Source organism: Bactrocera oleae, chromosome 5 (assembly GCF_042242935.1).
Source record: "Bactrocera oleae isolate idBacOlea1 chromosome 5, idBacOlea1, whole genome shotgun sequence".
NCBI lineage: Eukaryota > Metazoa > Arthropoda > Insecta > Diptera > Tephritidae > Bactrocera > Bactrocera oleae.
The window spans coordinates 47,298,294-47,319,136 of NC_091539.1; the positions used below are offsets into that span (position 1 = coordinate 47,298,294).

General features: G+C 33.4%; 1 protein-coding gene across 5 annotated transcripts in view; it reads left to right on the forward strand.

The window, feature by feature from the left end:
* The window catches only part of LOC106616001 (frequenin-2), a 138,850-nt gene that overhangs the window by 99,393 nt on the left and 18,614 nt on the right, over nt 1-20,843 (forward strand). The gene's annotated exons all lie outside the window — the stretch shown is intronic.

The window sequence follows — 20,843 nt, forward strand, 5'->3', positions numbered from 1 at the left end:
AAAGGATTTCCTCCGAGTTTCTACAATATGGTATGTCTCGATAAAATATGATATTTTCGATAAAAAGTTCAAAATAAACATTTTTTTTTGTAATATTTTAAACAGAAGATGCACCTCCCTAATGCGATTCCTTATAGCAAAGAACCGCCCTATATTTAATTGTAGAGCTTAGTTATGGCAATTTATTGGCTTTCGATTAATGGCGTTTTTTGGGCGTGGCAATGGTTCGATTACCCCCATCTGCAATATCAACCTTCTTATGCTGTCAAGAAACATGTGTATCGCGTTTCTTTAAGATATCTCAATTTTTGCAAGTTTGCGGATTTCATTTCGTCTTTTCATCCTGATCATTTATATATAAGTATAAAACACTATATCTAATGCGATTTGTTTTAGGTGATACTCTGTAGCAACATGTTGCAAGAGTATACAAATGTAAAAATGGAACTACAATTTTAAAACTTTGTAATTGAAATAGTAATAGGAAATAAGGTACAATGAATGATTATACAAGTATACGTTTTTTTTTTTTTTTGTGGAATTTGAGGGACGAACATAATAAACGAATGACGACGATGACCAAGAACGAATTCAGACAAGGTCTATTAGTGTTGAATGAGTGAAGAAAATGTATGTTAGTTAACGGTGGTCATTATAAGCCACATTCTATGGTCTCATGATAAAAGCAGACAGAAACACTGTGTTGGAGATAAAGAATTGAATACAACACGGAATATATACAGAGTTTTAAATGCCATATATAACAGCAAAACTTATCCTAATTTGGATATTGAACATTTAGTGGAACCTCTTCAAAAGCATTTCTAAAAGAGATACAGTTTTTTTAATTATTTTTGAAATCTAAAAATACTGATTTTAGTGCATTAAATTTTGTACCACTTACCTAATTGTTTTTTGCTATTGTTGTACATTAGCCACATTGACACCTACAATAAAAGAAATATATAGTATAAGTAATGGTATGAGTAATGAAATTAATTTAAAGTTCAAAATTATACATAAAATTATTTATTTCCTGTGCAAACTCGTTTTTAGTTGAAGTGCTTTTGTTAAAATCAATTATCTCACTTCATAACATGTCAAAACGAAATGCAGAAAATAATTTAGTCTTCCTTGTGAACTCTTAGATTTCAAATACAAAAAATGTTTGTATTATAGTTGCAACTGTATTTCCATAAGCATATACATACATATGTATAGGTATACTAAGTTCTTGTAGCAGCCCACTTTTTGCCCAAAAGCGTAAATTTTTAATTTTCCAACTCATTACCCCAGCTTTTTTGGCTTCCAAACTGCCAACAGTTCGACATGGAAGCTGTTTGTGTGTGTATTTATTTAGCAGAAGAATGAGCAATTATAACAATATTCAACCGAAAGAACGAAAAAAGTTAACACTAGGAAATATTAATGTATTATGAAGTTGGATATTTGGCGAACGAAAAAATGAAGAGACTTTATTTTTCAAGAAGGCTAGACTCAAAAAGTTTGAATTTTACTTTAATAGAGTCGCAAAAGCAAGAAAAAATGTGAACTTGGTTTACATTGAAGCCACGTATGTATGGTATGTATTCTACACTATTCTACACAGTTGCATTTCTTGTAATAACTAACATATATACTAGTAATATGTACAACAAAATCTGAAAACGTAACTACCCAACGGTTTGCTAGCTCTTTTAGCCACGAAATTCGACAAAAAAGCTTCAAAATATCTTTTTTGAAGATTTATCTTGATTTAGATCGGTAGTTTATATGGCAGCTATAAGCTATAGTGGTTGTTGCTTTAGGAGGAGAGCTATAGAACGGGAACACAAAAGTTTTTCAAAAATCTTCTTTTTACCATAGAATGCTGCAAATACTTTATTACAATGTATAAGGTGGCAAGCTTTTAAAAGGGAAATATAAAAAACAGAGATAATATTTTGGTAATATCTATTCACATCATATTCTCTCGCTTCCGGTTATTAAGACCAAAATGAATATTCGTAATTTTAAAGTGGAATAAATGTTTCATCACCTGTTGTCTTCGAAAACAAAAATATCTATATACAAATAAATACGAATGGCCACACCTGCAAAAACCTAAATTCCACTTTACGCTCAGAGCGCTCACTGAAAGATTTTAGTTCTAATTTCCATCTCATTTTATTGATGTTAATATAAAAACTTTCAGCACTAAGCACAAATGGAATTATAATGCATTAGTCAAATATTAATAGTCAAGAACCTCAACAGCATTTTAACTAAGCGTTTAATAGGATTATTTCAATTTCTTCAGAATACGCTTCATATTCTTGGTTGATATTTGCAATATCTCCAGTTTGCGTAAATATTAGCTTTTACGTTCTATTAGTTAAGCAACACCTGGCGCTTTCTGTACTTAACACAAGGAGCTTAGGATTTATGCTAAGTTACATAAAGTGTAACAAATGAGCTGAGGACACGTTCAATATTGCTATTGATATTTATTTAAGCATACTTATAGACTTATGTATATGAGTGTTTATGTAACGAATGATTGCATATTGATATGTATTACCCTACAATCACTACAAACACACACAAGCAATATTGAGCTTACAGTCAAATCTCCTTTGTAAATCACTTTCCAAGTAGATTAGTTACTCATGCGAGCATATTTAGGTAAGTGGATACAGTTGTGCGAATCTTAAGTCATACAAATATGATATACCCAACAAGCATAAAAAAGATTTCTACAACCTTTGCAAACTTTATAATTTTCAAGTTAGTATCTAACATCCCTCTCGGATTATTTTCTAACTTTCTCTAAGAGTTTTCTATTTATTATAATCTAACCATCATAGCAGTGGAAATCGACATATTTTATGGCCGCCTAGTTTTACAAATCTTAGAATCAGATCAAAAGATAACTATGATATTGTCAGTAGCCCATTATTATTTCAGCAACCAACAACTTAATACCCAATGCAATACAAAAAGAGCAAAGATTTTTTTGCAAAGAAAATCTTAAAAAGTTAGTAGTTTTTCAACTTGACAACTGCCACAAAGCCCACTTCCAGCTCCAACAAAGTTTGGTTGATGTATTGTAGAATACCTAAAAATCAGCAATCTCATTACACGAATTTGACTCCGCGATTGATACAATAACGAGCAACCTAATAAGACTATGTAAAGCCTAGTCTTACTTCCTCCCAAATAACAGCTCCGGAAAACCGCAAGCTAGCTTTAGTATTACGAGTTTAAGCCTCTGATCCGGCTATCTGTATTTATTCTTACATGAAAAGATGTCAGAAATCGAATTTTCTGAACACAGCAGCTATTTTAAGCCAGTTTTAAAGATAACAAGCTTTATACCTTTAAAGTCTATAGATATAGTCGATAGATAAAACCAGAAAGAACAGTTATTCATAGTAAAACCTTCTTCTATACGTCATCACTGCTGACTGTGACTGAAAATAAAACTTAATCCTTAAAATAATACATTGCTGCTAACAATACTGAAAACATAGGGCATATCCCTATTCAACATCAATGAGTTACTAAACCTTTATTTGGCGCGAAACCAAGCATATCTCCACCAATGAAAGAAGCGCAGTCTATTTGAACAGCTGGTATAGATTGTTCGTTTCGTTACTCTCTAATGCATAGATAATTTTATTTTTTAATAAATATCTCTCAATGTCCTACAACAATCTTTCAATAACTTGGAGAGATTTCGAAAAATACTGACCCACATCGAAATGTTTGCTGGGTATATGTATGTAACATATATAGGTATGAAAACAATGTTTTGATATTTCCACATTTGCCAATAGCACGAATTGGTATCATTTCACATTTATCGAAACAAGGAGGAGGAAAATCAACTGACAGCTTAAACCCTCTTTACCACAAACACAACTGAACACACCACACATACGAAATTAAACCAACGTGTATTTGTATATAGGTATATACTATATAACACACACATACATATATACATATATATGCCCATCACCTGTCAATTTGTCAAATTCCATATTGCGAGTCAGTCCTGATTGCTTACATGTACAACAACGAGTTGTTGTTGTGTTATGTTCGCTTTATTGTTTGCCGTCACTCAAATGCGATTGAAGGAGTTGTCAATTGCGGTTTAGTGGCACTTGAGGTTTCAAAAAGTGGGTGTTGTTAGTAATTGTGTATTGTCATGGTATGCCAACGTGTTGATAAAGAGTATACATTACACAAGCAACACACAAGTAGCGGTTTGAATACGATGCAGCTACTATTGCAGCAATTAATGATCAGAATACATATATCGAGAAGGGATCTGTACAGAGTATACCATTTTTTGCATATATTATATTATATATTCAATACTTGTACATTAAACCTTGTCAGAGTTGTGGCTTGTTATTTCGAAGTACCGCAAAATGGAATTCAAAAAACGATATTCGCTATTATGTTTCGTTAGTACTGATAGCAATAATTTTTGTGACAGAATATGTCAAAATTAGTCTGACAATGAAAATTGGAAACCTGTTAAAATTCTTAACTATCTTCATATTTTGGATAAATTAACAAAAAACGAAACAATAACAAAATGGAAAGCAATGATATATTGCCTTAAAAACCGCAAAGTCGATGAGCTAGCTCACAACGGATTGGGAACGAGTCGGATCTGCGTTGTCTTCTTGCGCTCTAGCAGTGAACCTATTGGCCTCTCGTGCGCTTAGCAGACGTTGGTCGGCGACTGCGAGGTCCTTATGGCTTAGATTAGAACGTGGAATATCTATTGAACTGCAGGCCCTTAGCTTCTCACTGTACATTGTCTAATAATCGGGCACAGATTGTGAAAGTTTTATGAAAGAAGGTGGAGTGGAAACGGGTTCACATGAGAACGATGACGATATTTCATGAATTGGTCTACCAAATGATAACGCAATATGAAATAACATTCGTGCTCTTTTCAAAACAAAAAGTGAAAAAGGCAACACAAAATTTGAATCCCGCATTTGTGTAAATAGATATTAGCTGCTAGAGGAGGTTCTCAGGAAAACGCATATCGGATTTATAGTTTTTGGACTACTTGTATTCACAAGTCCAAACATTTTAAAACTAGTGTAAAATTCAGGGTTATTCATCTGGTCTTACGCTTCTCCACAGCCTTTCTTTCGTCCTAAGTTTGAATTGCTATTGTGGCTCACTGTTTCATTTTCGCCCCCACCAATTTTGATTGCAGAATGTGACTCACAATTTTCCTGTAGAATAACCATTTTGTATCGTCAGCGTGGCCGAAACTGTGGAGATACTCCCTGAAACAGTCATGGCCCGACCAGTGCGTCATAACTCTCCGTGTAATTTTCCTTTTTGTGTAGCTTCACTTGCGATTTGTTGAGTCTCGCCTGTCTCTTCTGTTTCCGCTTGTCAGCCGTTAGACGCTTATTCATGTTTTTTTTTAACTTCTGCCAAGTTTACAAGCCACTATATTTGGCGGTATAAGGCCGTATGTGATACTGACCGTTTTAAACGTGCAGGCAACTCTAATAGGGTATAGCTTGGACACTGCCTTTGCCTTATTGGCATACATTTTTCGACGCAGAGCTTGCCTCCCTACGGGAGCCGCGTACATCAGTGTTGGCAAGCTGAATTTAGCTAGTAGAGCTCTACTACTTTGGTAAGGCCCACCACGCCATTATTCTTGTCAGGGTCGCGATATATATATACGACTTGAAATTGAGTCTCACATCGATCATAACGCCAAGCTACCTTAACGAATTTTGCGTTGCAATGTTGTAGCCATCGATATTCAGGGTGACCGTTTCTAGTTTTTGTCTGCTCGTAGCACCGCTACTATTTTTTTCCAGCAAGCTGCAGCTTAGTGGTCGTGAGCCTGTCCTTAATTTTCGTTATGATCTCATTGCAGATATGATATTCTGGATGTGAAAAGGATCATTTGCAACAATCGTAACAGCAATGCAGTCTCCCTGGACAATAACAAATGCCTAATTTGGTGAAGATATCTGATTAAATGAAAACGTTTTCCTCACTAGAATTTAACTTCGATCCTTAAGATTAAGGGATGTAAAATTTTAGATTGATATCCTAAAACTGGTGGAACTAGTTCGCATATATACAGAAAGACGAAAATGGCTAAACCGACTCAGCTCGTCATGCTGATTACATTTATATACATATATATGGTACTTTATAGGGTCTTTGACGTTTCCTTATTGGTGTTACAAACATCGTAGCAAACTTAATATACCCTGTTGAGGGACAAATATTATTTTTTTTAAGAAACGCACAATAAACCATCAGATCGCGGCGCCAAAGAAATCGTAATTTCACCAGAATTGGTGATTTATTGTACTAATATTATATTAGTTAACTAATTTATTTAAATACTTACCTATTGTACATTCTATATGCGACGAATTAAATGTCTTTTTTTACTTACATAGTATGTATAGGAAAACTACGAGCGCACGATCGAATTACACAAAAACGAACATTTCCAGGCGCTTAACGAACGGACCCGCAACATTTTTATACACTTAATTTATTGCATATTTTTACCTTATTCACACTTTACACATATGCACATAAGTATATACTAATTGCAGGACTAATTTTCATTTAAACACTTTACACTCAATCTCACATTTTACCACTTCACTTTTTGCTTAACACAACACACATCACTAATTTCATTTTATCGAACACACTTAAATTTCCTTTTGAGTAAGAAACACCAAGCACTTTGATTAAATACACTTTTCAATATTAAACATAACGTTTAACACACATTTTAAACACAACTTTTATTTTATGTATTAATCAATTCACTCCGTACGCGAACAAAAATCCGAACACACTTTACAACCAGAGACCGCACATGAAAAATTTCTATTAACAACTGCGCTGATTTCTGCTTTGATCATTCATGTCCTTGCATAGCGGATCATATTTATTTTTGTGGGCTTTGTTGGTATGTAAATTACGAATGGAAATGCGCACCTTGTTTGTTTGCACGAATAAAGAAATGAATGAACACGAGTTCTGCAAGCGAAGTGACAACAAATACTGCGCTTTAATGCTTGTTCGTGTAATTTTTGTTTACGCATTAATTTTGAGCAATAAAAATTACCTCTGAGATGATACTCGGTAAAGATCCCAGCAAAAAAATGTACATATGTAAGTATATTGCATTTTTTTCTGGACATTGTACTCTAATGTACATACATATGTATATACATACTTGTATGTACATTGCTATTTGTACGCATTCAGCTGCGTTCAAAATAATAGCACGGTTATAAAGCGCCGGTAATAAACGTTTGACAAATATGATCTTGGGAGCTGTTTAACTAACCAGTACAACAAACAGGATTATTTATCACTAAGTAAAATCAGTATTTAATACCTTATAGAAATATTGCGATACATTAATTGTCAACTGCAAGAAATTCACTCGGTCGTAAAAATAGCACCTCCACTCGATTTTTGTATTTTTAAGTAAAATAATATAATAAACATGTATTCATTTTATATTATTTCAATTTTACATAAAAAAAAACTTTATTCTAAAATTTTTTTGCATATCCTTTCTTCGCAATAATAGCGATACATCGCGCTGCCATCATGTCAACTAAATTCTGACATCTTTTGACGGGAATCGGATTTTAAGTCCGCTCAATAGCAGTCCCTAGCTCAGTATTGTTTTTCGGCACGCCTTTCATTAAATCGGCCCAAACCTTTTATATTGAGTTAAGATCTAGCCATTGTGGAAGCCAGTCCAACAAGCTTACCGTATTATCCTTGAACCACTTACACGTCTTTTTACTGGTATGGCTTGGATCACTATCCTGCTCAATGTATAAGTATATGAACATATGTATGTATGTATATTTGAGTCGATTAAGTCTATATGCGTCTGTTGTCTGTCCGTCGACGTGTCCATCTCTTTGGCTGTCTGCACGTCTGTGTGTTTATACGCGAATTAGGTTATGAATTGAATAAGGTAAACAAATTTTAAAATTAACAAATTACTCTTGTAATTTGCGAGGATCATAGCCGGCTTAATACCTACAGGTGTTGGCAATTATGAAAAATGTAGCGAAAGTGTGCAACAACATTGTTCGACGAAATCGCGAATGGATTAAAATCAAATTATTTTGAAGGTCAGACTCCTTTAGTTTTATTGCTATATTTAACTTCCCACCAGCAAAAAGTATACTTAGATTATTTCTAACACAAGGGTTAATGAAACATTTTCCCAAATTTCAATAATACATCTCACAGATTGACCGATATTTTCGGCAAACAGTCAGCGATATATACTGGAGTCCAAATATTTGGCTACAGGGCTCTTGAAAAGTCATAGTCCGATTTCGACAATTTTTATGCGTAAGATGAAAAACCTTGACTACACTGTTTGTGCAAAGTTTTATATGGATACATTGATTGGTTCTTGATTTGTTTACTGGAAGGTGAAAGAATCAGATTGAATTGAGTTTGTGTGATATGGGAAGAGCTACGAACTCGTCCTTTCTTTTTTGCCAAGAAACTTTAGTACTCGTGACAAATCTTTATTATGATATCCCAATTTTTACTCAAGTTACAGTTTGCACGAACAGACAGACGGACTGATGGACGGACCGATATTCACCCGGATTTCAACTCGTCTAGTTATCCTGTTCTGTTTAGGTGATTTTTAGGTGATACAAACAATCGTGTACAATACTGAAACAATATGTAGCAACATGTTGCAAGAGTTAGTTAACTTTGGTTGTACCGATGCTATAACATCCTTCACAAATACAACAGAGATTAGATTTCTTCTAAGTGCTTAATTCTGATCGTTCAGTTTGTATTTTAGCTATAAGCTATAGTGGGGCGATAACGGCCCCTTCGACAAATGAGCAGCTTCTTGTGGAGAAAGTGTGCAAAATTTCAGATCGTTATTTCAAAAACTAAGAGACTAGTTCGGACAGACGGGCATGGCTACAGGATATCCGACGCTTCAAACTTAATACTCGTATATCCTGATCAGGATACAAATATCACATACAAAATAAAGCACATAAGGCTAAGCAACAAGTGAAACATAGTACTTTGAACTTTCTCTCTTAACTCTACTAGATAAATACTTTAGGATCCATATCATTACTGAATGGTAGATAACCAGTTTTTGTGCTTATAAGGATAGCTCAACACCAATTCTTTGCCAGCAAGGGCATAATTAATACCAATCAGCCTTCATATTACCAACATTTAGAGTGCGTTGCGAATGACACTCAAAGAGTATATGTATGTAGATATTCTAAGCTCCACTGTAGTGGAAGTTATACTAAATGTTATGTATTGATGGAATCAAGGGTTACACTACCAACTAAAGTTATAGTATACGCTTATCACTAGGCTCGCAAACGTTTCATCAACTGCCTCACCTTGGTCTGCTTCGTCGGCATACAGACAGGTTCATTTCCACATTTATCTTTCTACATATATAAATTTATTGCCTTCACAGCACTTATGATTTATGATTCAATGAACTTGTATGTACGTTTGTAAGTATTTATGCATAAACATTGTATTCGATATACATACATGTACACCTGCTTACATTTCTGCGTCATAAATCTAATTTTAATACATTCTAGGACTGCATAGAATTTAAAATTATCACCAGTTGTTTTCTTATAGGAGCTATAAAATTTTGATGATATCAATGTACTACGTGATTGCCATTCAAACAAAAGCATTATCAATATTCACACATATATTTCAAGCAATAATATTGGTGAATAAGCAGACATTGATAAGTTTGTGAATTGGAATGGAATTTTGGGAATTTTCACAAATAAATATTTCACCATATTTGAAGTTATGTCGTTCACTTAAGATTTAAATATTTAACTGCGCTTGATTTCAAAATGGAAGTTGTATTAACATGAATATATGCATACATATGTATGACTTTTTGAAGACGTATAATAAATTTAAATGATTTAGTAGAAAATTTAATGAATGCAGAAAATTTTAATCAGAATCGGAAATAATAATGTCACGTAATGAACTGTAGCGGCATATAATTAAAAGGACTTCATAAATACCAACTTTTTGTTCAGTTGCAAAAGACATAAATAATTGTGACAGATGCTACATCATGAAAATTTCACATTTTACGTTAATTGTGGCAACAACAACAACTTTCTATAACGCGCATAAATTACAAAAGTGAGGTTTTGTTGCTGTTGCGTAGAACATACTGCCAACTCAGCCACCTGGGGTTTGCACTAATTAATTTGTGACTTTTAACTAATTTCTGCTTTTCTTAGCTCTTTTAATTGCTGTCTCTAATACATACATACATATAAATGAAACAATTAACCTCATCCACAGCATCCACATGAGAATATGCGAAACAGAATTAGTTGCATATTTTTTAATTTCTGCATAAACTTTGACAGACCATATAGGGTGATCTATTTCGAGGTTTCCTTCCTAAAAAAAACACAAACACAGAAAATTCAAATTTAATGGGAATGTTTAGTATCATTCGAAAGCACATTCTTTGGCATTTATTTTTTTCAGATTATGTCTTTCAAAAGTTGGCCGCGACTACGTCTTAGCTGGTCCATCCGATGAGTCTTATATTCGATGACTCGTTCGAGCATTTCGATTGATAACTGGTGAATGACACGCGTGATGTTTTGTTTCAAGGCCTGAATCGAAACGGATTGCCTGCATAGACTTAAGACTTTACATATTCCCAAAGAAAAAAGTCTAACGGTGTGATGTCACACGATCTTGGTGGCCAATCGACCGACTCAAAACGTGAAATTATTTGCTCACTGATGTGAATAAAATAATATAACAATAAATGAATATACCAAGAAAAAACGTTAACTTCGGCTGCACAGAAGCTATAAAACCCTTCATAGCGGCATTTTTTAGAGCATAAAAAAGTCAAACAGATTTTTATCTTGACTTTGATCGCTCAGTTTGTATGGCACTATAGTGGTCCGATTTGAATAATTTGTTCAGAGATTCTATCGTTGCGCCGGGCAATAGTCTATGCCAAATTTCGTGAAGATATCTCGGCAAGTAAAAAAAATTTTACATACAAGGACTTTGGCTATATTGATCAGTTTGTATTACAGCTATATAAAATTATTAACCGATATCGGAAATTGCTACAAATGAGCAGCTTCCTGGGAAATGAGGATCGATATCTCAAGAACTGAAGGACTAGTTCGCGAATATACAGACAGACAGAAGGACAGATGTACAGACACATATGGCTAAATCGACGCAGCTCGTCACACTGATCATTAATATACTCGTATATACGTATATTTTATAGAGTTTTAGACGTTTCCTACTGGGGGTTACAAACTTTGTGGCATATTTTATAAACCCGGTTCTAAGTATAAAAAAGTATTTATAAATTTTTGCGGTAAAGAAGATATTTTAATATAACTTTGTGGTATAATAACTTATTTAGTTGGGCCTTCTTAAAACCTTTTTCAATCGATTGCCCTTCCAGCAACCTTCTGACAACGTCCTCGATGAACTATGATCTACAAGAAGTTGAAAAAAGTGAAGTTTTTTCAGTCAAAACAGGTAAAATTTGATAGCCGACTAAATATTGTATAATTCCTTTTCAAGAACAATTTCGTACACCTTCGTATATTGTTAAATAAAAAAATGTGTTCAAAATATACTGAACTAATTCTTTCATCCAAAAATCATTGAACATTTAACAAAATTTTACCTAACTACTTGACGACAGAACAATATGAACGTTAAGACAACTTAGGGTTTCCGGTGTAAACCTTGATTTAATTCCAGCCGATTTCTCTTCCAATTTTAGGAACGTTTAATTTATGTATATTTTACTAATATCAGAAGAGAGCTTGATGAGATTTATTCAGACTCTGAGCAAGGCTAAGCAATCATTCGTTAGAAGTTTCTATAAGATAGAGGCCATAAGAGCGCCGAAGACAATGACTCCACATACTATATTGCTTTTGATTACCGTAAAATGAAGTCAATGGACATATCATTTATGCATATAGAAAAACTCTGTGCAATTTGGATGCCATGAGCTGCAAATGATTAATATTATCATTAAGCATGGAGAACTTAAACTGCTTACACCTTCACCGTTTTCTCTGGTTGTGGTTCCCAGTAATCTCTTCCTGTTCTCAGATCTTAAGAAATCGCTGTCAATTCAATACTTTAACTCATCTACACTCGCGCCAGTAGCTTAGTAATTAGCAAAAACTCATAAATAATATCAAAATAAAGAAAGAATAAATGTTACAGATATTACGCAACTAAATGTTGCTGTTTACATCCGCTACACTCTCCTGCCAGAGGCATGTCCGCATATTGCCAATCGGTTACACCAATTACTACTCTACGATTCCACAAGCGAAAATTAATTATCCTGCTGCGAAACTTTATTGCCATGCTGCGGGCACGAGTCCTGTCGTCTCCTTTGTGGCACAACTTGACTGTTTGACTGCTGACTATTGCTAAACTGAAAATAAGTACACTCCTCTTTGTTGGTCAGTCAGCAAATTAACTTTTTGCTGATGAAATTATGCTCATTTGCAAAATGTCTGCGTTTGTGGATTTAATTGAATCAAACTCACAGACATGCATGCCTTGCTATCGCTATAGTATATGTGCGTGTGTATTTGCATATTCAAATGTGAGGAAAACTTTGTTCAGCAGTTACATTTTTCCGTTATTGAATTAATTGTTGCGCGTATGTTTGCTTGTATTCTTGTATGCAATTAAAGTTTGTGTAGTTTTTTCCCTTTTCATAACAAAAATATGCTGCGTTTAATTAAGCTAGACCTATGCTAATGTAATAAAAAATTTTACGCGACTTTAATTGCTTTCACTTGCAGCACAGAGTTTGGGGTGCGAAGGGTTTTCAAAAGGGTTTTGTTATATAAAATATAAGTTTATGATTGTACTTCTTTCAAACATCCTTCGCTCTTTCATTAACTAAATACTTAAGATCATGTATTTTCATTGCTTCGTATATGCATAAGTGTAGCCTACATTTAGGCACTTTGTTATATATCTAACTGCATATTACATTAGTTTTCAAAGCTATCTAAACCTTTTATTTCTGCATCCTGGATATAGCAAACTAGAAAATTATTAAATATTTTGTAAATGTTAAAAAAGTTTATGGCTATAATGAATTTAATAATTTTTACGCAAAATTTTATAAAAAGGCAAGTCAACAAATGCAATTGTTAACTGGAGATTGCAAGCAAGCAAATTCTCACGTATTCACTCATGTATTCCAGTTCTAAAGGAGAACTGAATGTTATTAAAGAATATTAAATTTCAGCGGTAGAAATATGTCTGGCGAAAGGAGAGCTCGGAGAGGTATATATATCTGAAAGATTGTAATAGATAAGAGAGGATGGTACTAGCATAGAAAGATATGTATTTGCTATTTAAGTAAGGACATTCATCTGAGGGCCTTAAAATTGTTAAGTACTAGCTACTGTCACATGAGCTAGGTTAATTACATTAGAAGCATGCTAACCTTTTTATTTTTAGCAGACGAAGGAAGAACTTCTGTTTGTGTTCTAGCAGTAGGCTCGGTTACATACAGTTTGGGTTGGCATATTGTGGGCTTATAATATAAACTACTTCTCTTATGGGGCAAGGTAAAGATAAAATGTTTTTCCTATACAGGGTTTACCAATAAGAGTGAAATGATTTTTTTTCCACAAACAAAAAACACACTAATTGTTAGGGAAATTCAAATGTTTTTTACTTAATGTGAAGTACCATCGATACAATTACATTTTGAATACAACATTATTCAAATGATCGCTTTGACTTCTTTTGCAGGAACGAATACCAAGTCGTATATTAGGAATAGCAACTTCAGTATTAACTCCTATAGCTTGAAGAGAATCAGGTTTATTGCCAAAGACCAATGACTTCAAATAAACACACAAAAAGTAGTCTAATGGTGTTAAATTATAACTTCTTGGAGGCCATTTAAAGTCAGAAATTCATTAAATTATCGAATCTCAAACTTTTCTCGCAATCTCTCTTCGGTTGTTGCACGTGCTGTGTGGCACGTAGTCCCGTGCCAGATGCTGTCAAGATCAAGCTTTTTCAATTGCAGCCATTAAAAGTTGGTTACATCGATCTGTACCGCTCTCAATTGACAGTCATGACACCGTACACCAGCTTCATTTCGAAAGAAGTACAGACCTTGATTCCACCAGATCAAAAACCACACCAACCTGTCAATTTAGGTGAATGTAATGGATGTTCATGAATAATTAGTGGATTTTCTACGAAATAGAAGCGACAGATCATTTTCAAGTTGTTCCAAGGCAACAGAAGGCTTCAGTTGTTGAGTGAGAACAATTTTATACGCATGCAAGCCCAAATCTTTCCTCAAAATCCGCCAAGCTGTGGTTTAAAACAGTCCCAATTCTTGAGAATGTCTTGGATCGACAAATAGCGGTATTTAGCAACACTTGCCTGAATGACAGCAATACTTTCATTCTTCGCTGTGCTGCGTTTATTTCAGCTACTTGCCATACATAGAGTACCTTAAAATTGCAAAGAAATATTGTCTACATTTAGTCTATTAAAAAAGTTTTTGATTAGAAAATTAGCTATAGACTTAAACAGGTCGAACTATAAATTTAACTTGTATTAAAAAGCTTGGCAATATATTATAGGGGTTAGGATGTATGTAGATCATAAAGGAAGAAGAAAAAATAAAATAAAATTGGATAATCAACTTCTATAGAGGATTTAGACGTTGTATGTGAGTTTGATTTTCTAAGTTTTGAGAGCTTCCATATGGTAGAAAGCAAGTACATAATTGAGTTGACTAAAATTTACATAAATTTATTCTAAAACAACACATTTTCTGATACCTCTAAATTTCAGTTCTCTGATCGATTGTAAATATAAATTATATATGCAACCGATATATGAATTATATAAACACCGTGTAAACATTCGTAGTTTTTACCATGTTTTAACTATTATTCAATTTAAGCTCTTTAAAGTATGCACTTTTGTATCCCTCAAAAACGCAATAGTTTTCTAGAAAGAATTTTCAAAAACCAAATATTCGATTCACCTTTCTTATATTCTATCACCAGTCACAACACTACCGGGCCTATCAATAGCATAATTTCTTGATTTCAAACATTTTCCGAATGCATTTTTCTTTCTGAAAAAAAAAAATTTCTTACCAAAGCATCGATTCCTTATAGAAAATTGCACCGTTGTGAACATTTCATTTATTGCATTTTCTGAAAACAATATGCATAAATTTCACCTCCAGCACATGTGCCATGTCTATTAGCCCATATTCGAGGCACATTTTCAGCACTATCACTAACACAAAAACAAATATAATTTTGGTGGTATGAGGTCATGATTGCAATTGAATGGAGTGAAATGTTGAAATTTCATGTAGCAGAATATTTGTTATATAACGACACTATGACTATTAAACTGGCAACGCAATAAGGCCAAAACATTTTTATTACCAACATTTCTATGCAAATAAAGGTAAACATTCATATCAAACAGTGGGAGAAAGGAACTTTTATGCGCATACATATGTTTCTGTCTATTTTAATGTGTAGAACGGACAGCGTACAAATTAATGGGTTGTAGAAGAATTTTATGTGACTTCGCTGCAGGATACTCGAACAAATTCATGCATATCTATGTAGACATACATATAAATGTCTGGTTGTCGCGTGTCAGTAAAAATAATAACTTTTTTTAGTAATGGCTTTTGGTAACATATTTCTGAATATTTTTTTCTGGTTTATTTTGTTTGCGCAATTTGCATGTAAATTTAAACGAATGTGTGCGTATTGGCTTGCTGTGATGGGGAATGTTTGTTTAAATAAGCCCAAAATGTGGTAAATATAGCTAACGTGAGTTTGACGTCTGCTACAGCAGTGTCAGTCATGGGATCAATGTAAAACTACAAACTTTAAAATCATAGGTGTATAATTTATAAGATATGTACGAGTAAGTCCTTTTTATTTCAACTTAATACAGTAATATATAATAGTTAATATTGCCTTTTATATTTCGGGATTTGGCAACTCTAATGTTGCAATCTGGCAACTCACAAATCGACAATTTGACATTTTTGATGTTACTCAGAACGTTTTGACATGCGTGAGTTAATTTTTGTGTTATTTACAGTTAAGTAAAATATTGATCTCGGCCAAAAAAAGAATTAGATCACTCTACTTGTAAGATGAACTTGTTGAAGGTCGTCAAAAATCAGTGGTTGCTTTGGAAGCTATTGATGCTATGCGCAAACTGATATTGCAAGACCATCATATGACCTATCGTAGGATTGAAACAACTATAGACTTTAGTGGGACCAGCATACATGCGATATTGCATTAACAAAAGATTTAGTAAAATTTAATACGTATGGAATATGTGGACATGAAAGGGTCTGATCTAATCATTTGTCAAAGTTCTTTTAGACGAATAATGTGAAGCCATTGATTCACAACATATTAGAAAAGACCTGTAGCAATAAGCTTTATGGTTTTAGTTCCCAGCTTGAATTTAAGTTTGAAGACAATGAGCCCTAACACAAGGCTTCTTTCATTGGCTGTTATATATTATATGTACTTACGTATCGAGCAGAATTGAGTGCATGTTTACAAAACTGACTTTCATTACCCATAAAACCATAACCAAACAAGTAAATCCAAAAATTTTTTAGTATTATTTTTATTATGTAATTCGTAGCAAATTCTAATAAAAAAACAATGTTAAATAAAAAAAATTCTAATACTTTGAATGAAAAAACGAAAGAAACTCGATCAGTTGGATCTGATTAATATGTTCCGAGATTGTAGCGTTAACTTGGACAATAATATATGCCAAACTTTGCGGCAAATTTAATATACATGTTAAAGGTCGGGTTTCAAGCGAGTTTTAATTAGGAAATTGTTTAAAAGAAATTCTTTCGGACTAACAGCGACAAAATATACAAAAACAAATTCAAGTATATTTTTAGCTGAAAATCGCTTATGAAGAAATATTTCCTTTCCTACAAACCGAACGTTTTACGACACAACAAAAAATACGTGCTATATTACTATTTATGGAAGAGCGCACAACCCTCGCAATGAATTTCAGCCACGAATAGCTGAAGCATGTTGATTCCCTCAGAATGACTGTGAATTAAGACCTTAAAAGCAGCAAAACGAGACACAAAAAACACTTAAAAGCTCCCCAGCCCATATGTTATTGTATGCACATTAACACAGAGGTATGTTTTTTTTTAATCAGAATAACAACACATCTATCTGTGGGAGTGCCAATAACCGCACCTAAATCAGTTTCGCTAGTGTGTGTGTCGTGTCACCTGTGCGCAAATGGTTGATTTCAATGAACCGGCAGTCGAAAAGTTTTTACTGCCCAGTCATTCCTTCCATCACTGTTTACCAACTTTGTAGCCACGCAATAAAAAAACAGCTCGAGTCAAAAGAAGCTCACACAAAATCTTCTTATCGGATTTCAATGTCCGCTTTTTCTTTCTGTGTGTGACGCCGAGGGATTAATGACGATTTCAATATGGTTTGAGTTTGTGTGTGGTGTGTTTTTTTTTTGTTTTGAATTCATTTCTGTTTGAATGCGTTTATTTATCATTCATTTCTTTTGGCACAGGCGCTTCACTGGGCTTGGTGATAAATGGCATTTAACTGAAGTTGCGTATACGCAGCGCACAACTTGTGTATTTATATACCCAATAGCATTGTGGTTTCTATTATCGCTTGTGTATTTGTGGTTTGCAGTAAAGTTTGCAGAAGGCATAGCAATGTGAATTGCGGTTTTGTTAACTTTTTTTTTTAATTTTCAACAATTGATTAAAATGTATCGAATTTGAGAATTCCATTGGTGAATTGAAATTTGTGCGTGCTTAATGTTGTTTTAAATAGTTTTTTAAGGGTGTTCAGTCACCTATAAGAATGATTTGAAAACAATTAAAACCAGGTCATGACAACACGGAGAGTACAAAAGAACTACGGCTGTATGATATACATTTCTATGTTTTTAACGATGAGTACAACAAGGAATTTTCACTGTTTCTCCCTCACTACATTATTTTATCCGATTTTTTAGCACTGAAAAATCAATAAAGTTGCTGAGGTTCCAGTATATGGTCCAAATATTTTCACTAATGGTTTAAAGTTGAATGTCGATAGTGCTCTGCAGTGTTTTAGACTACATTACGGGGTACCATTGTCTTCAAATTTCTGGCTTATTTTTAATAGAGAATTGCACAAAAACTACACATGATTTATGCAGGAATTTTTTCAATCGTTAATTAATGCCTAAACTTTGATATTGACACAAAAAAAAAACCCTGCGTCCTTGAATAAACCACTGCCGTCGCGACATAGTCTACTTCTTGGCAATATATTTCTGCTTCAGTACACGCTGAAAACTAATAAAATTTTTATTATTTAATGTTTATAACTCAAGTAAGGATAACACATAAGATATTTTGAATATTCGAATATCTGATAAAATGGGAAAAAGTTTGAAAATTTGATAAAATGGCTCAAAAACTGTAGAAAGTCGAATGTTCGGAAAAAACATTCGAAAATCTGATATTATGGCTAAAAACAACTTTAAAGAATCGAAAAAAAATGTTTCACCAAAAACTCGTGTCTAAACATCTCGAGATGTTTTGAGAATCAGAGTTTGAACATCCTTTATAGTTTTGTCATAAACGCGCCAAAATTAAAAAAAAAACTCTAATTTTGGAAAAGATATCTCATAAACCAACATACTTTCCATCAAATCCTTTATAGGGCTTGTTTTTATTTGTGTCTAAATGATAAATATGAAAATAAAAATCTATTTATTTTTAAACCGCGAGGGTAGGCAAGCTTTTTTCAAACTACATATATTGTGGTAGTTAAGTGGCACTTAGGTATTTAGCATTCATTAAGTCGAAGTTAATTTGAGAAACTTGACAAAGTATCTTTAATATTAGATGTATTTGAGTATGAGCGCAGTCAGTGGAAACATATATATCAGAAATTATATATAAATTAATGCATTTAATAAAATGTTACTTTCATATCGATTGCTACTTTAAAGTATTTTTTAAAATCATTAAAAGTATTTAAATATAGAATATTTATTAAACAATATTAAGGGAAATGAAATATTTCGATTCTTCTCCCCAAATAATAATAATACTTTTGTTTTGAAAATTAATAATGATATAAAAGTACTGTACTGCTATTTTTAGACCTGATTATAATACATACTTACATTCAGCTATACATACATATAGCTCCTATATAAGTCCGCCACTTTATATCAGCTGCCTATGACTTCATTTTGCCATTTACAAAATGCAAATAGCTTTGCATACCAAATTGATAGCAGAGCAATCACACAACACATCACACACGCATGCACAACCACATATAACTGCAAAGCTATAGACACCTGAGTAGCAATTTAATAGCAATGACGCCATGAATTGAGCACTCAAGCAATTTTCCCCCCACACACCAAGATATTCAAGTTAATTGTATGAGTGACTGTATAACTGAATTGAATTGACTACTTCGCAACAGAAGCAACACAAAATCAAACATTTAAAGTCGAAAATGTTCGCTCGTGGTTCAAGTATTTTGATTTTCTTTTCCTTTCAGTAAGAAGTCATACAAGCGTTCGCATTGCATATTTATTTATTTATTATGTTATGCCATTGACGAGTGTCCTTCAATTAAGTAATCAACAGTTGAAAATTTTGAGGAATTGAGTTATTTTAAAATATGGAATTTCATTTTTGCTTTTGAATTACTTAATTTAATTGGGAATAGTTTACATTTGGCTTATAAAAATGTTGTCATATTCAACCACATGTTGAAAGTAGTTTCCTTTTAGAAGGATTGTTATTATTGAAAATATATTACAATGAGATGTTGATTGTGTTGACTTAGCAAAATATATAAAATAAGTGTACTTGATAAAACTGTTTTGGCAATACAACATACTGTTAACATAATAAAATGCAAATTGAGATGCATTAAAGTACCTCGCATACCGTCACCAACATATATAAAGTAAAATCAACCGGATGTTTAAAAATTCTGTGATTAGTTATATGAGGGCTAGGGCAAGTTTTCACCCAACTTTTCTTATTTTAGCACAAAGATACACAGTTATAATAAAAATTTGATATTTTTATTGAGATGACTCACATATTGGCCGATAATGCGGTATAAAGTCAAACGGAAGTTCGAAAATCTTTATATAAGGTATATGGGGATTGGAGGGTATATTAGCCCAATTCAACCCATTTTGACACTCAGACATACTGATATCAGGAAAGATTCTGTCCGAATTTCAATTACTTATCTTACACATTCTACAATATTTTCGGTAAAAAGTCTACTATAAGCACTTGGGTTCACATATTTTGTGCCTAGGGGCTTAACGAGTTCTGGTACGATTTGGTCATAAGGTTGCACACTTCAGAGGGTTATTAATGGAAAGTTTTATCGCGATATATTAATTGGGGCTTGATTTGTATAATACAAAGTGAAAGAATCAGATGGAGTTCAAAGTTATGTTGTATGGGAAGTAGGCGTGATTATAGTGCAATTCCTCACCATGATAGGGGAACATCAGAGTATTGTTATAGGCGGAATTTGATTTAAATTAGTAGGTCCCGATAAATGTGATTTTACCTAAATGGGCGCCCTTTGACCAGTTTTGTCACCGGCACCTATCAAATGTGCAAAATTCAATGCCTTTGACGC